A 14,381-nucleotide genomic window follows, 5' to 3' on the forward strand; every position below is an offset into this window, starting at 1 on the left:
AGAGGGCTCAGGGCTGGCAAAGGGGTGGCTCCGAAGAGCCTACCTTGAAAGTAACCCGGGCCAGTTTCTGGGCACTCAACTCAGACTGTGGAAGAGGAGGTTGCTGCTTTTCTTTTTCTTCCTTTTTTTGGCTCCGGGATCATTAGGCCCACACCACCTGAACCTAATCCCATCAGGAGCCATCAGAGTCCAGGCAAGCCACTACCCCTCCCCCCTTAGAGAGCTGGGTCTTCTGAAAGAACCAGCTGAACCTAATCCCATCAGGAGCCATCAGAGTCCAGGCAAGCCACTACCCCTCCCCCCTTAGAGAGCTGGGTCTTCTGAAAGAACCAGCTGAACCTAATCCCATCAGGAGCCCTTAGAGCTGCTGAGAGGACAGAGAACTCAGGGCTGGCAAGGGGGTTGCTCCGGGGAGCTTGCCTTGAAAGTAACCCGGGCCAGTTTCTGGGCATTCAACACAGACTGTGGAAGAGGAGGTTGCTGCTTTTCTCTTTCTTCTTTTTTTTTTTGGCTCCGGGATCATTTGGCCCACACTACCTGAACCTAATCTCATCAGGAGCCCTCAGAGTCCAGGCAAGCCACAACCCCTCCCCCCTTAGAGAGCTGGGTCTTCTGAAAAAACAGAAACCTAGAGGTGAAGTCAAGATGGCAGCCTACAAGGAGCATAGACCTGGCAGCCTGGCCAGAGCTTTAGAGATCCTCCATATCTGCTCTAGACGTCCACGAAGTTTAAAACTCAGAATAAACCCAGCCCAACTAAGCTGAACTCAATCCCATCAAAAGTCTCCAGAACACAGGGAAGCCCAGGCTCCCCATCCATCCTCACTGACTGCTGGACTTTAAGCCAATCAAAAGCCTCCAGAGGACAGGAAAGCTCAAACCCCCAACAACCCTCCCTCAGAGACTACACCAAGAGATCCTCTGTTAAAGCTCCAAGAGGGGAGACTGATAGAAGTCCCTAAAAAAACAAAAAAATGAGAGGAACAAGAGCACAGACAAACACAGGGAGGAAAGAAGGGGTGAATTTGAACAAACAACAGAAACAGAAGAAAGAAACTACAATAGACAGCTACTACTCACCAAATGGAACAGAGGGGGAGAGATCAGCAAACGATAAACCAGAAATCCCAGCGAATTGGATACAGGCTGTGGAAGAACTCAAAACACAACTAAGAGAGGCTGAAGACAATTGGGAAAAGAACTTAAAAATTAAGATAAGTCATCTGGAAACAGAGGCACTTGAACTAAAACAAGAAAATAGTGTCCTGAAAGCCAAAATCATCCAGCTGGAAAATGAGGCAAAGGAGATGAAAGACGAGATAAAGAGGATGAAAGACAATCTTCAAAGAAACTCAGACCAGAAGGAAAAATGACCAAAAAGCCAAAGATGAAATCAAATCTTTAAGAACCAGAGTAAAACAACTAGAATCAAGTGACCTCACAAGGCAGCAGGACACGATAAAACAAAACAAAAAGAATGAAAAAATTGAGGAAAATGTGAAGCATCTCATTCACAAAACAGATGATTTAGAAAGTCATTAGAGAAGAGACAATTTAAGAATAATTGGACTACCAGAAGACCACGACAAAAGAAAAAGCCTGGACATAATACTAGAGGAAATTATCCAGGAAAACTGTCCCGAAATCCTAGAACAAGAGGGGAAAGTGGAGATTGAAAGAATCCACGGATCACCCCCTGTATTTAATCCCCAACTGACAACACCAAGAAACGTTATAGCCAAATTCAAAAACAATCAGATAAAAGAACAGGTATTACAAGCTGCCAAGAAGAAACCATTCAGATACCATGGAAACATGGTGAGGATAACACAGGATCTGTCTGCATCCACACTGAAGGACCGAAAGGCATGGAATATGATATTCCGGAAAGCAAGGGAATTAGGCCTACAGCCAAGAATAAAATACCCATCAAAACTGACTATATTCTTACAGGGGAAAGTATGGTCATTTAACACAACAGAGGAATTCCAAGCATTCATAAATAAAAGACCAGACCTGAACAGAAAATTCGAAGTCCAACCACAGAACTCAAGAGAATCATCAAAAGGTAATTAAAAAAGAGGGGAAAAACAACAACAACAAAGGTTTTTTTTAAGAGACTCAATAAGTTAAAATGATATGTATCCCTATAAGAAAAGAGGTCATTGGCAACTCTTAAAAACTGTTGCTATCACCTAAGCAGCTAGAAGAACTACACTCAGAGGGAACAGTGACAAACTGTATAGGATGAAAGGACAAGACATAAATAGGTATATAGAGATATGCATGCATAAATACATATACATGTGTATGTATATATATATATATATACATGACTAAAGCTAAAAAAGAAAAGAGGTTATGACTAAAAGAAATGGGAAAAGAAACAAATGGGGGTAAATTTATATGTCACAAAGAAGCTCGTGGCGGGAGGGGGGAGAACATCGATACACTGGAAGGGTAAAGAGGTTGGAGATAGGAAATATTCAACTCCTACATACTTTGAAACTGACCCAAAGAGGGAAGAACAATCCAATCCATTGGGGAAGAGAATAGATTTGCGCCCTATAGGGGAATAGAAGGGTAAAAAACAGACTGGTGGGGAGGGAAGCAGTACAAGGGAGGGAGGGGGGGGAATTTTTTAAAAAGGCTACAGGGGAAAATAAGGGAGGGAATAAGAAGGGTGAGGGTAGAAAGGGAAATACAAGGGAGACTGATTTAAAGTAAATCACTGGACTAAAAGGTAGAGCTGAAGAAGAAAGGTTAGAATTAGGGAAGGATATCAAAATGCCAGGGAGTCCACAAGTGACAGTCATAACATTGAACGTGAATGGGATGAACTCACCCATAAAACGTAGACGAATAGAAGAATGGATTAGAATCCAAAACCCTACCATATGTTGTCTCCAAGAAACACACAAGAGGCGGGTAGACACCCACAAGGTCAGAATTAAAGGATGGAGTAAGACCTTCTGGGCCTCAACTGACAGAAAGAAGGCAGGAGTGGCAATCATGATATCTGATAAAGCCAAAGCAAAAATAGACCTGATCAAAAGGGATAGGGAAGGTAATTATATTTTGTTAAAAGGGACTTTAGATAATGAGGAAATATCACTAATCAACATATATGCACCAAATAATATAGCACCCAAATTTCTAATGGAGAAACTAGGCGAATTGAAGGAAGAAATAGACAATAAAACCATATTAGTGGGAGACTTGAACCAACCATTATCAAATTTAGATAAATCAAATCAAAAAATAAATAAGAAAGAGGTAAAAGAAGTGAACGACATCTTAGAAAAATTAGAATTAATAGACATATGGAGAAAAATAAATAGGGATAAAAAGGAATACACCTTCTTCTCAGCACCACATGGCACATTCACAAAGATTGACCATACATTAGGTCACAGAAACATGGCACACAAATGCAGAAAAGCAGAAATAATAAATGCAGCCTTTTCAGACCACAAGGCAATAAAAATAACGATCAGTAATGGTACATGGAAAACCAAATCAAAAATTAATTGGAAACTAAACAATATGATACTCCAAAATTGTTTAGTTAGAGAAGAAATCATAGAAACAATTAATAATTTCATTGAGGAAAATGACAATGGCGAGACATCCTTTCAAACCTTTTGGGATGCAGCCAAAGCGGTAATCAGAGGTAAATTCATATCCCTGAGTGCATATATTAACAAACTAGGGAGAGCAGAGATCAATCAATTGGAAATGCAAATAAAAAAACTCAAAAGTGACCAAATTAAAAACTCCCAGCAGAAAACCAAACTAGAAATCCTAAAAATTAAGGGAGAAATTAATAAAATTGAAAGTGATAGAACTATTGATTTAATAAATAAGACAAGAAGCTGGTACTTTGAAAAAACAAACAAAATAGACAAAGTACTGGTCAATCTAATTAAAAAAAGGAAGGAAGAAAAGCAAATTAACAGCATCAAAGATGAAAAGGGGGACATCACCTCTGAGGAAGAGGAAATTAAGGCAATCATTAAAAATTACTTTGCCCAATTATATGGCAATAAATATACCAATTTAAGTGATATGGATGAATATATACAAAAATACAAACTGCCTAGACTAACAGAAGAGGAAATAGAATTCTTAAATAATCCCATATCAGAAAATGAAATCCAACAGGCCATCAAAGAACTTCCTAAGAAAAAATCCCCAGGGCCTGATGGATTCACCAGTGAATTCTATCAAACATTCAGAGAACAGTTAATCCCAATACTATACAAACTATTTGACATAATAAGCAAAGAGGGAGTTCTACCAAACTCCTTTTACGACACAAACATGGTACTGATTCCAAAACCAGGCAGGTCAAAAACAGAGAAAGAAAACTATAGACCAATCTCCCTAATGAATATAGATGCAAAAATCTTAAATAGGGGGACTTCCGGTTAAGATGGCGGCTTAGAGAAAGCTAAAGCTCAGATCTCCCGAAAACCCTTCCCGACCGATCTCAAACTATAAGCTCCTAAGGTGCCGAAATTCAAAACGATCAACAGCACAGACCCTGGGAACCCTCCTCCTGGACCTGGACCCGGTTCAAAAGGTACGGCTCCCCTCAAAAGCCAGAACCCGAGATCACTCGGACCTCAGGGGTAGGAGCGCAGAGTCCAAGGCTCCCGGAAGCCGCAGCCCAGCCGGGCTCAGAGAGCAGAACCCTCAGGGCCTTCTACCCGAGTCCCAGTGAAAGTTACTGCCTGGGGCTTCCACTGCAGAGAGCTGGTCGAAACAACAGCAACCCTCAGGGCAGGCAAGACAGCCTCACGGGCTGGATCCTGCTATCCAAGTCTCAGTGAAAGTCCTTGCCCTAGAGCTTGGGAAAGCTGCAGCCCATCCCCCCGCAGGCCGAGGAAACAGCCTCACGGCCAGCGATTCTGAAGGCAACTTCCTGAAAGCGAGCTGGGGGGAGAGTGTGGCCTCGTGGTCCGACCCTTCCATTCCAGCTCCAGTGAGGCATATTCAGTTTAACCCAGGGAAAGCTCTTAGAACCAACATCTGCCCAGGACTAAAGCCTCGGATCACCAGAGATAAGAAAAGCTAATCCTCCACATTCAGAGATGACAAACTCCACAGAAGCACAGAAGCCCCAAAATACCAAGAAAAATAAGAAGAAAGGGGCGACTTTGGACACATTCTATGGAGCCAAAATACAAAATACAGAGCAGATAGAAGAAGATATACAAGAAAATTCTCCAAAATCTTCCAAAGGAAATAGAAACTCTCCACAAACCCATGAAGAATTTGAATCAGAAAGGACCAAAAAGATGGAAGCCCTCTGGGAGGAAAAGTGGGAAATAATGCAAAAGAAATTCATGCATCTACAAAACCAGTTTGACCAAACTGTAAAAGAAAACCAGGCTTTAAAGCAAGAACTAATAAAGCAAAGCCAAAACACCAAGAAATTAGAAGAGAACATAAAATATCTCACCGACAAGGTGATAGATCTGGAAAATAGAGGGAGAAGAGAAAATTTAAGAATAATTGGACTCCCAGAAAAGCCAGAAATAAACACCAAACTGGACATGGTGATACAAGATATAATCAAAGAAAATTGCCCAGAGATTCTAGAACAAGGGGGCAATACAGCCACTGACAGAGCTCACAGAACACCTTCTACACTAAACCCCCAAAAGACAACTCCCAGGAATGTAATTGCCAAATTCCAAAGCTATCAAACAAAATAAAAAATCCTACAGGAAGCCAGAAAAAGACAATTTAGATATAAAGGAATGCCAATCAGGGTCACACAAGACCTTGCAAGTTCTACTCTGAATGATCGTAAGGCATGGAACATGATCTTCAGAAAGGCAAGAGAGCTGGGTCTCCAACCAAGAATCAGCTACCCAGCAAAACTGACTATATACTTCCAAGGGAAAGTATGGGCATTCAACAAAATAGAAGACTTCCAACTCTTTGCAAAGAAAAGACCAGAGCTCTGTGGAAAGTTTGATACCGAAAATCAAAGAGCAAGGAATACCTGAAAAGGTAAATATTAAGGAAAGGGGAAAAATGTTATCTTCTTCTTTTACTCAAACTCTCTTTTATAAGGACCACATTTATATCAATCTATGTATGCTAATATGTGGGGAAAATGTAATGTATAAATAGGGGGTAAAGAAAGACCAAATAGAATAATGGTTCTCACACAAAGATTAACATGGGAAGGGGAGGGGAAGAAAACTCCTAAAAGAAGGAGAGGAAGAGAGGGGAGGGGGTTACTTAAACCTCAATCTCAGGGAAATCAACTCTGAGAGGGAAAAACATCCAGATCCATTGGGATCTTGAATTCTATCTTACCCAACAAGGGTAAGGAGAAGGGAAAACCAAGGGGGGGAGGGGGAGAGGGAGAACAAAAAGGGAGGGAAAGAGAGGGGGGAGGGTGAGGGAAGAAAAAGGGAGGGACTAAAAAGGGAAACATCAAGGGAGGGGACAAGGGGCACTGATTCAAAGTAAATCACTGGACTAAAAGGTAGAGCCGAAGAAGAAAAGGTTAGAATTAGGGAAGGCAATCAAAATGCCAGGGAGTCCACAAATGACAATCATAACTTTGAACGTGAATGGGATGAACTCACCCATAAAACGTAGACGAATAGCAGAATGGATTAGAATCCAAAACCCTACCATATGTTGTCTTCAAGAAACACACATGAGGCGGGTTGACACCCACAAGGTCAGAATTAAAGGATGGAGTAAGACCTTCTGGGCCTCAACTGATAGAAAGAAGGCAGGAGTGGTAATCATGATATCTGATAAAGCCAATGCAAAAATAGACCTGATCAAAAGGGATAGGGAAGGTAATTATATTTTGTTAAAAGGGACTCTAGACAACGAGGAAATATCATTAATCAACATGTATGCACCAAATAATATAGCACCCAAATTTCTAATGGAGAAACTAGGCGAATTGAAGGAAGAAATAGACAATAAAACCATACTAGTGGGAGACTTAAACCAACCATTATCAAATTTAGATAAATCAAATCAAAAAATAAATAAGAAAGAGGTAAAAGAAGTGAATGAAATCTTAGAAAAATTAGAATTAATAGACATATGGAGAAAAATAAATAGGGATAAAAAGGAATACACCTTCTTCTCAGCACCACATGGCACATTCACAAAAATTGACCATACATTAGGTCACAGAAACATAGCACAAAAATGCAAAAAAGCAGAAATAATGAATGCAGCCTTCTCAGATCACAAGGCAATAAAAATAATGATTAGTAATGGTACATGGAAAACCAAATCTAAAACCAATTGGAAATTAAACAATATGATACTCCAAAACCGTTTAGTTAAAGAAGAAATCATAGAAACAATTAATAATTTCATCAAGGAAAATGACAATGGCGAAACATCCTTTCAAACCTTTTGGGATGCAGCCAAAGCGGTAATCAGAGGCAAATTCATATCCCTGAAAGCTTATATTAACAAACAAGGGAGAGCAGAGATCAATCAATTGGAAATGCAATTGAAAAAACTCGAAAGTGATCAAATTAAAAACCCCCAGCAGAAAACCAAATTAGAAATCCTAAAAATTAAGGGAGAAATTAATAAAATTGAAAGTGATAGAACTATTGATTTAATAAATAAGACAAGAAGCTGGTACTTTGAAAAAAACAAACAAAATAGACAAAGTACTGGTCAATCTAATTAAAAAAAGGAAGGAAGAAAAGCAAATTCACAGCATTAAAGATGAAAAGGGGGACAGCACCTCCAATGAGGAGGAAATTAAGGCAATCATTAGAAATTACTTTGCCCAATTATATGGCAACAAATACACCAATTTAGGAGAAATGGATGAATATATACAAAAATACAAACTGCCTAGACTAACAGAAGAGGAAATAGAATTCTTAAATAATCCCATATCAGAAATTGAAATCTATCAAGCCATCAAAGAACTTCCTAAGAAAAAATCCCCAGGGCCTGATGGATTCACCTGTGAATTCTATCAAACATTCAGAGAACAGTTAATCCCAATACTATACAAACTATTTGACATAATAAGCAAAGAGGGAGTTCTACCAAACTCCTTTTACGACACAAACATGGTACTGATTCCAAAACCAGGCAGGTTAAAAACAGAGAAAGAAAACTATAGGCCAATCTCCCTAATGAATATAGATGCAAAAATCTTAAATAGGATACTAGCAAAAAGACTCCAGCAAGTGATCAGAAGGATCATTCACCATGATCAAGTAGGATTCATACCAGGGATGCAGGGCTGGTTCAATATTAGGAAAACCATCCACATAATTGACCACATCAACAAGCAAACTAGCAAGAACCACATGATTATCTCAATAGATGCAGAAAAAGCCTTTGATAAAATACAACACCCATTCCTATTAAAAACACTAGAAAGCATAGGAATAGAAGGGTCATTCCTAAAAATAATAAACAGTATATATCTAAAACCAACAGCTAATATCATCTGCAATGGGGATAAACTAGATGCATTCCCAATAAGGTCAGGAGTGAAACAAGGATGCCCATTATCACCCCTACTATTTGACATTGTACTAGAAACACTAGCAGTAGCAATTAGAGAAGATAAAGAAATTGAAGGCATCAAAATAGGCAAGGAGGAGACCAAGTTATCACTCTTTGGGGATGATATGATGGTCTACTTAAAGAATCCTAGAGATTCAACCAAAAAGCTAATTGAAATAATCAACAACTTTAGCAAAGTTGCAGGATACAAAATAAACCCACATAAATCATCAGCTTTTCTATATATCTCCAACAAAGCTCAGCAGCAAGAACTAGAAAGAGAAATCCCATTCAAAATCACCTTAGACAAAATAAAATACCTAGGAATCTATCTCCCAAGACAAACACAGGAACTATATGAACACAACTACAAAACACTCGCCACACAACTAAAACTAGACCTGAACAAATGGAAAAACATTAACTGCTCATGGATAGGACGAGCCAATATAATAAAAATGACCATCCTACCCAAACTTATTTATCTATTTAGTGCCATACCCATTGAACTACCAAAATACTTCTTCACTGATTTAGAAAAAACCATAACAAAGTTCATTTGGAAGAACAAAAGATCAAGGATATCCAGGGAAATAATGAAAAAAAAAACACATACGATGGGGGCCTTGCAGTCCCTGACCTAAAACTATATTACAAAGCAGCAGTCATCAAAACAATTTGGTACTGGCTAAGAAACAGAAAGGAAGATCAGTGGAATAGACTGGGGGAAAGCGACCTCAGCAAGACAGTATACGATAAACCCAAAGATCCCAGCTTTTGGGACAAAAATCCACTATTCGATAAAAACTGCTGGGAAAATTGGAAGACAGTATGGGAGAGACTAGGAATAGATCAACACCTCACACCCTACACCAAGATAAATTCAAAATGGGTGAGTGACTTAAACATAAAGAAGGAAACCATAAGTAAATTGGGTAAACACAGAATAGTATACATGTCAGACCTTTGGGAGGGGAAAGGCTTTAAAACCAAGCAAGATATAGAAAGAATCACAAAATGTAAAATAAATAATTTTGACTACATCAAACTAAAAAGCTTTTGTACAAACAAAACCAATATAACTAAAATCAGAAGGGAAACAACAAATTGGGAAAAAATCTTCATAGAAACCTCTGACAAAGGTTTAATTACTCATATTTATAATGAGCTAAATCAATTGTACAAAAAATCAAGCCATTCTCCAATTGATAAATGGGCAAGGGACATGGATAGGCAGTTCTCAGATAAAGAAATCAAAACTATTAACAAGCACATGAAGAAGTGCTCTACATCTCTTATAATCAGAGAGATGCAAATCAAAACAACTCTGAGGTATCACCTCACACCTAGCAGATTGGCTAACATTACAGCAAAGGAAAGTAATGAATGCTGGAGGGGATGTGGCAAAGTAGGGACATTAATTCATTGCTGGTGGAGTTGTGAATTGATCCAACCATTCTGGAGGGCAATTTGGAGCTATGCCCAAAGGGCGATAAAAGAATATCTACCCTTTGACCCAGCCATAGCACTGCTGGGTCTGTACCCCAAAGAGATAATGGACACAAAGACTTGTACAAAAATATTCATAGCTGCGCTCTTTGTGGTGGCCCAAAACTGGAAAACGAGGGGATGCCCATCAATTGGGGAATGGCTGAACAAACTGTGGTATATGTTGGTGATGGAGTACTATTGTGCTAAAAGGAATAATAAAGTGGAGAAGTTCCATGGAGACTGGAACAACCTCCAGGAAGTGATGCAGAGCGAGAGGAGCAGAACCAGGAGAACATTGTACACAGAGACTAATACACTGTGATATAATCGAACGTAATGGACTTCTCCATTAGTGGCGGTGTAATGTCCCTGAACAACTTGCAGGGATCCAGGAGAAAAAAACACCATTCATAAGCAAAGGATAAACTATGGGAGTGGAAAGGAGACTATGGGAGAGGAAAAGCAACTGCCTGAATATAGAGGTTGAGGGGACATGACAGAGGACAGACTCTAAATGAACACTCTAGTGCAAATACTATCAACAAAGCAATGGGTTCAAATCAAGAAAACATCTAATGCCCAGTGGACTTACGCGTTGGCTATGGGGGGTGGGGGGGAGGAAAAGAAAATGATCTTTAACGAATAATGCTTGGAAATGATCAAATAAAATATATTTTAAAAAAAAAAGAAAAAAAAAGAAAAAATAAAAAGAGAAAAAAAATCTTAAATAGGATACTAGCAAAAAGACTTCAGCAAGTGATCAGAAGGGTCATCCACCATGATCAAGTAGGATTTATACCAGGGATGCAGGGCTGGTTCAATATTAGGAAAACCATCCACATAATTGACCACATCAACAAGCAAACCAACAAAAATCACATGATTATCTCAATAGACGCAGAAAAAGCCTTTGATAAAATACAACACCCATTCCTATTAAAAACACTAGCAAGCATAGGAATAGAAGAGTCATTCCTAAAAATAATAAACAGTATATATCTAAAACCATCAGCTAATATCATTTGCAATGGGGATAAACTAGATGCATTCCCAATAAGATCAGGAGTGAAACAAGGATGCCCATTATCACCTCTATTATTTGACATTGTACTAGAAACACTAGCAGTAGCAATTAGAGAAGAAAAAGAAATTGAAGGCATCAAAATAGGCAAGGAGGAGACCAAGTTATCACTCTTTGCAGATGACATGATGGTCTACTTAAAGAATCCTAGAGATTCAACCAAAAAGCTAATTGAAATAATCAACAACTTTAGCAAAGTTGCAGGATACAAAATAAACCCACATAAGTCATCAGCTTTTCTATATACCTCCAACACAGCTCAGCAGCAAAAACTAGAAAGAGAAATCCCATTCAAAATCACCTTAGACAAAATAAAATACCTAGGAATATACCTCCCGAGACAAACACAGGAACTATATGAACACAACTACAAAACACTCTCCACACAACTAAAACTAGACTTGAGCAATTGGAAAAACATTAACTGCTCATGGGTAGGACGAGCCAATATAATAAAAATGACCATCCTACCCAAACTTATTTATCTATTTAGTGCCATAGCCATGGAACTCCCAAAAAATTTCTTTACTGATTTGGAAAAAAACATAACAAAGTTCATTTGGAATAACAAAAGATCAAGGATATCCAGGGAAATAATGAAAAAAAACACTAATGAGGGGGGCCTAGCCGTCCCAGACCTCAAACTATACTACAAAGCAGCAGTCATCAAAACAATTTGGTACTGGCTAAGAGACAGAAAGGAGGATCAGTGGAATAGACTGGGGGCAAGTGGCCTCAGCCAGATAGTATACGATAAACCCAAAGATCCCAGGTTTTGGGACAAAAATCCACTATTCGATAAGAACTGCTGGGAAAATTGGAAGACAGTGTGGGAGAGATTAGGAATAGAGCAACACCTCACACCCTACACCAAGATAAATTCAAAATGGGTGAATGACTTGAACATAAAGAAGGAAACCATAAGTAAATTGGGTAAACACAGAATAGTATACATGTCAGACCTTTGGGAAGGGAAAGACTTTAAAACCAAGCAAGACATAGAAAGAATCACAAAATGTAAAATAAATTATTTCGACTACATCAAATTAAAAGGCTTTTGTACAAACAAAACCAATGTAACTAAAATCAGAAGGAAAACAACAAATTGGGAAAAAATCTTCATAAAAACCTCTGACAAAGGTTTAATTACTCATATTTATAAAGTGCTAAATCAATTGTACAAAAAATCAAGCCATTCCCCAATTGATAAATGGGCAAGGGACATGGATAGGCAGTTTTCAGATAAAGAAATCAAAACTATTAATAAGCACATGGAGAAGTGCTCCATATCTCTTATAATCAGAGAGAAGCAAATCAAAACAACTCTGAGGTATCACCTCACACCTAGCAGATTGGCTAACATGATAGCAAAGGAAAGTAATGAATGCTGGAGGGGATGTGGCAAAGTAGGGACATTAATTCATTGCTGGTGGAGTTGTGAACTGATCCAGCCATTCTGGAGGGCAATTTGGAACTATGCACAAAGGGCGATAAAAGAATGTCTACCCTTTGATCCAGCCATAGCACTGCTGGGTCTGTACCCCAAAGAGATAAGGGACAAAAAGACTTGTACAAAAATATTCATAGCTGCGCTCTTTGTGGTGGCCAAAAATTGGAAAACGAGGGGATGCCCATCAATTGGGGAATGGCTGAACAAATTGTGGTATATGCTGGTGATGGAATATTATTGTGCAAAAAGGAATAATAAAGTGGAGGAATTCAATGGAGACTGGAACGACCTCCAGGAAGTGATGCAGAGCGAGAGGAGCAGAACCAGGAGAACATTGTACACAGAGACAAACACACTGTGGTATAATCTAACGTAATGGACTTCTCCGTTAGTGGCAGTGTAATGCCCCTGCACAATCTGCAGGGATCAAGGAGAAAAAAACACTATCCACAAGCAGAGGACAAACTGAGGGAGGAGAAACACCGAGGAAAAGCAACTGCCTGACTACAATGGCTGAGGGGACATGACAGAGGAAAGACTCTGAGTGAAAACTCTGATGCAAATACTAACAACATGGCAATGGGTTCGAGTCAAGAACACATATGATACCAGTGGAATCACGCGTTGGCCATGGGGGGGGTGGGAGGGAGGAAAAGAAAATGATCTTTGTCTTTAATGAAAAATGCATGGAAATGATCAAATAAAATACTATAAAATTAAAAAAATAATAATAAAATAAAATATCTTTGAATTAAAAAATGATCACCTAGCTAGTAAGTGGCTGAGCTAGACTGTCAACTTAACTTGACTTAAAATAACCTGGCAAAACTGATGTACATTTTGATATATATGTGTGTGTGTATGTATATATGTATGTATACACATATATAAACACATGTATGTTTGTGTATATATATATGCAATTAGATGATGTATCTATGCAAATTAGTTGTATTTAGCTAAAGATGAGTGGGAATCAGTTGGCTAAAGTACATTAGTTTTCCCTACTAACCTTAAAGTTACAGAAATGTCTGCTGTTATATGTACATTAAAATCATAAATGTTGGTTATTTGCATCACTATTATAAAATATAACTCAATACAAAAACAAAAAAAAAGAATATATGCTCCTGGGAACAAGGATTTTTAAGTACTTAGTCTTTGGTGCAGAGGAAATCTTTAATAAATATTTGTTGATTGACTGAATATGGAGAAAACTAAAGCTATTCACCTTGAGATATTTTTTCTCCCTTCGATTTATCTGAAAACCCTTTGACATTAACTCTATCTCTTCCATTAGTTCAGTTTCTAACAATGTGATGCATTTCTCCTTGCCAAATTAACCTCTTTATGTGTGCCTATTCCCATTCCTTTTCATTTTCTTCAGCTGAATGCATCCTTAATCAAATCCTCTTTCCCAAATCTTCAACCTCTTCTTAGCTGCACTTTTCCTTTCTACTGTTCTCAAACATTCCCTAGGTTCCCTCTATCCTTAAAAAAATACAAATCTTCATGAGATTCTACCATTCCCTCAAGCTATTTCCTATGTTTCTTCTCCTCTTAGTCAAACTCCAAGAAAGAGCTATATATTCATTTTGAGTTTTGATTTTCTGGCTTCTCACTCCTTTAACCCTTTCAGTCTGGCTTTTGAAATCATGATTTAGCTAAAGTTACCAAAGTTACCAAAGTCTCCCAAGTTACCAGTGATATTTTAATTGTTAAATTTTATCTCTTTTCTTCATTCTTATCCCTCTTGACTTCTGCTGCATTTGATACCATTGACCAGTCTTTTCTCCTGGATATTCTCCCCTTTCTAAGTTTTCT

The sequence above is a fragment of the Monodelphis domestica genome, chromosome 5, assembly GCF_027887165.1.
Source record: "Monodelphis domestica isolate mMonDom1 chromosome 5, mMonDom1.pri, whole genome shotgun sequence".
Taxonomy (NCBI): domain Eukaryota; kingdom Metazoa; phylum Chordata; class Mammalia; order Didelphimorphia; family Didelphidae; genus Monodelphis; species Monodelphis domestica.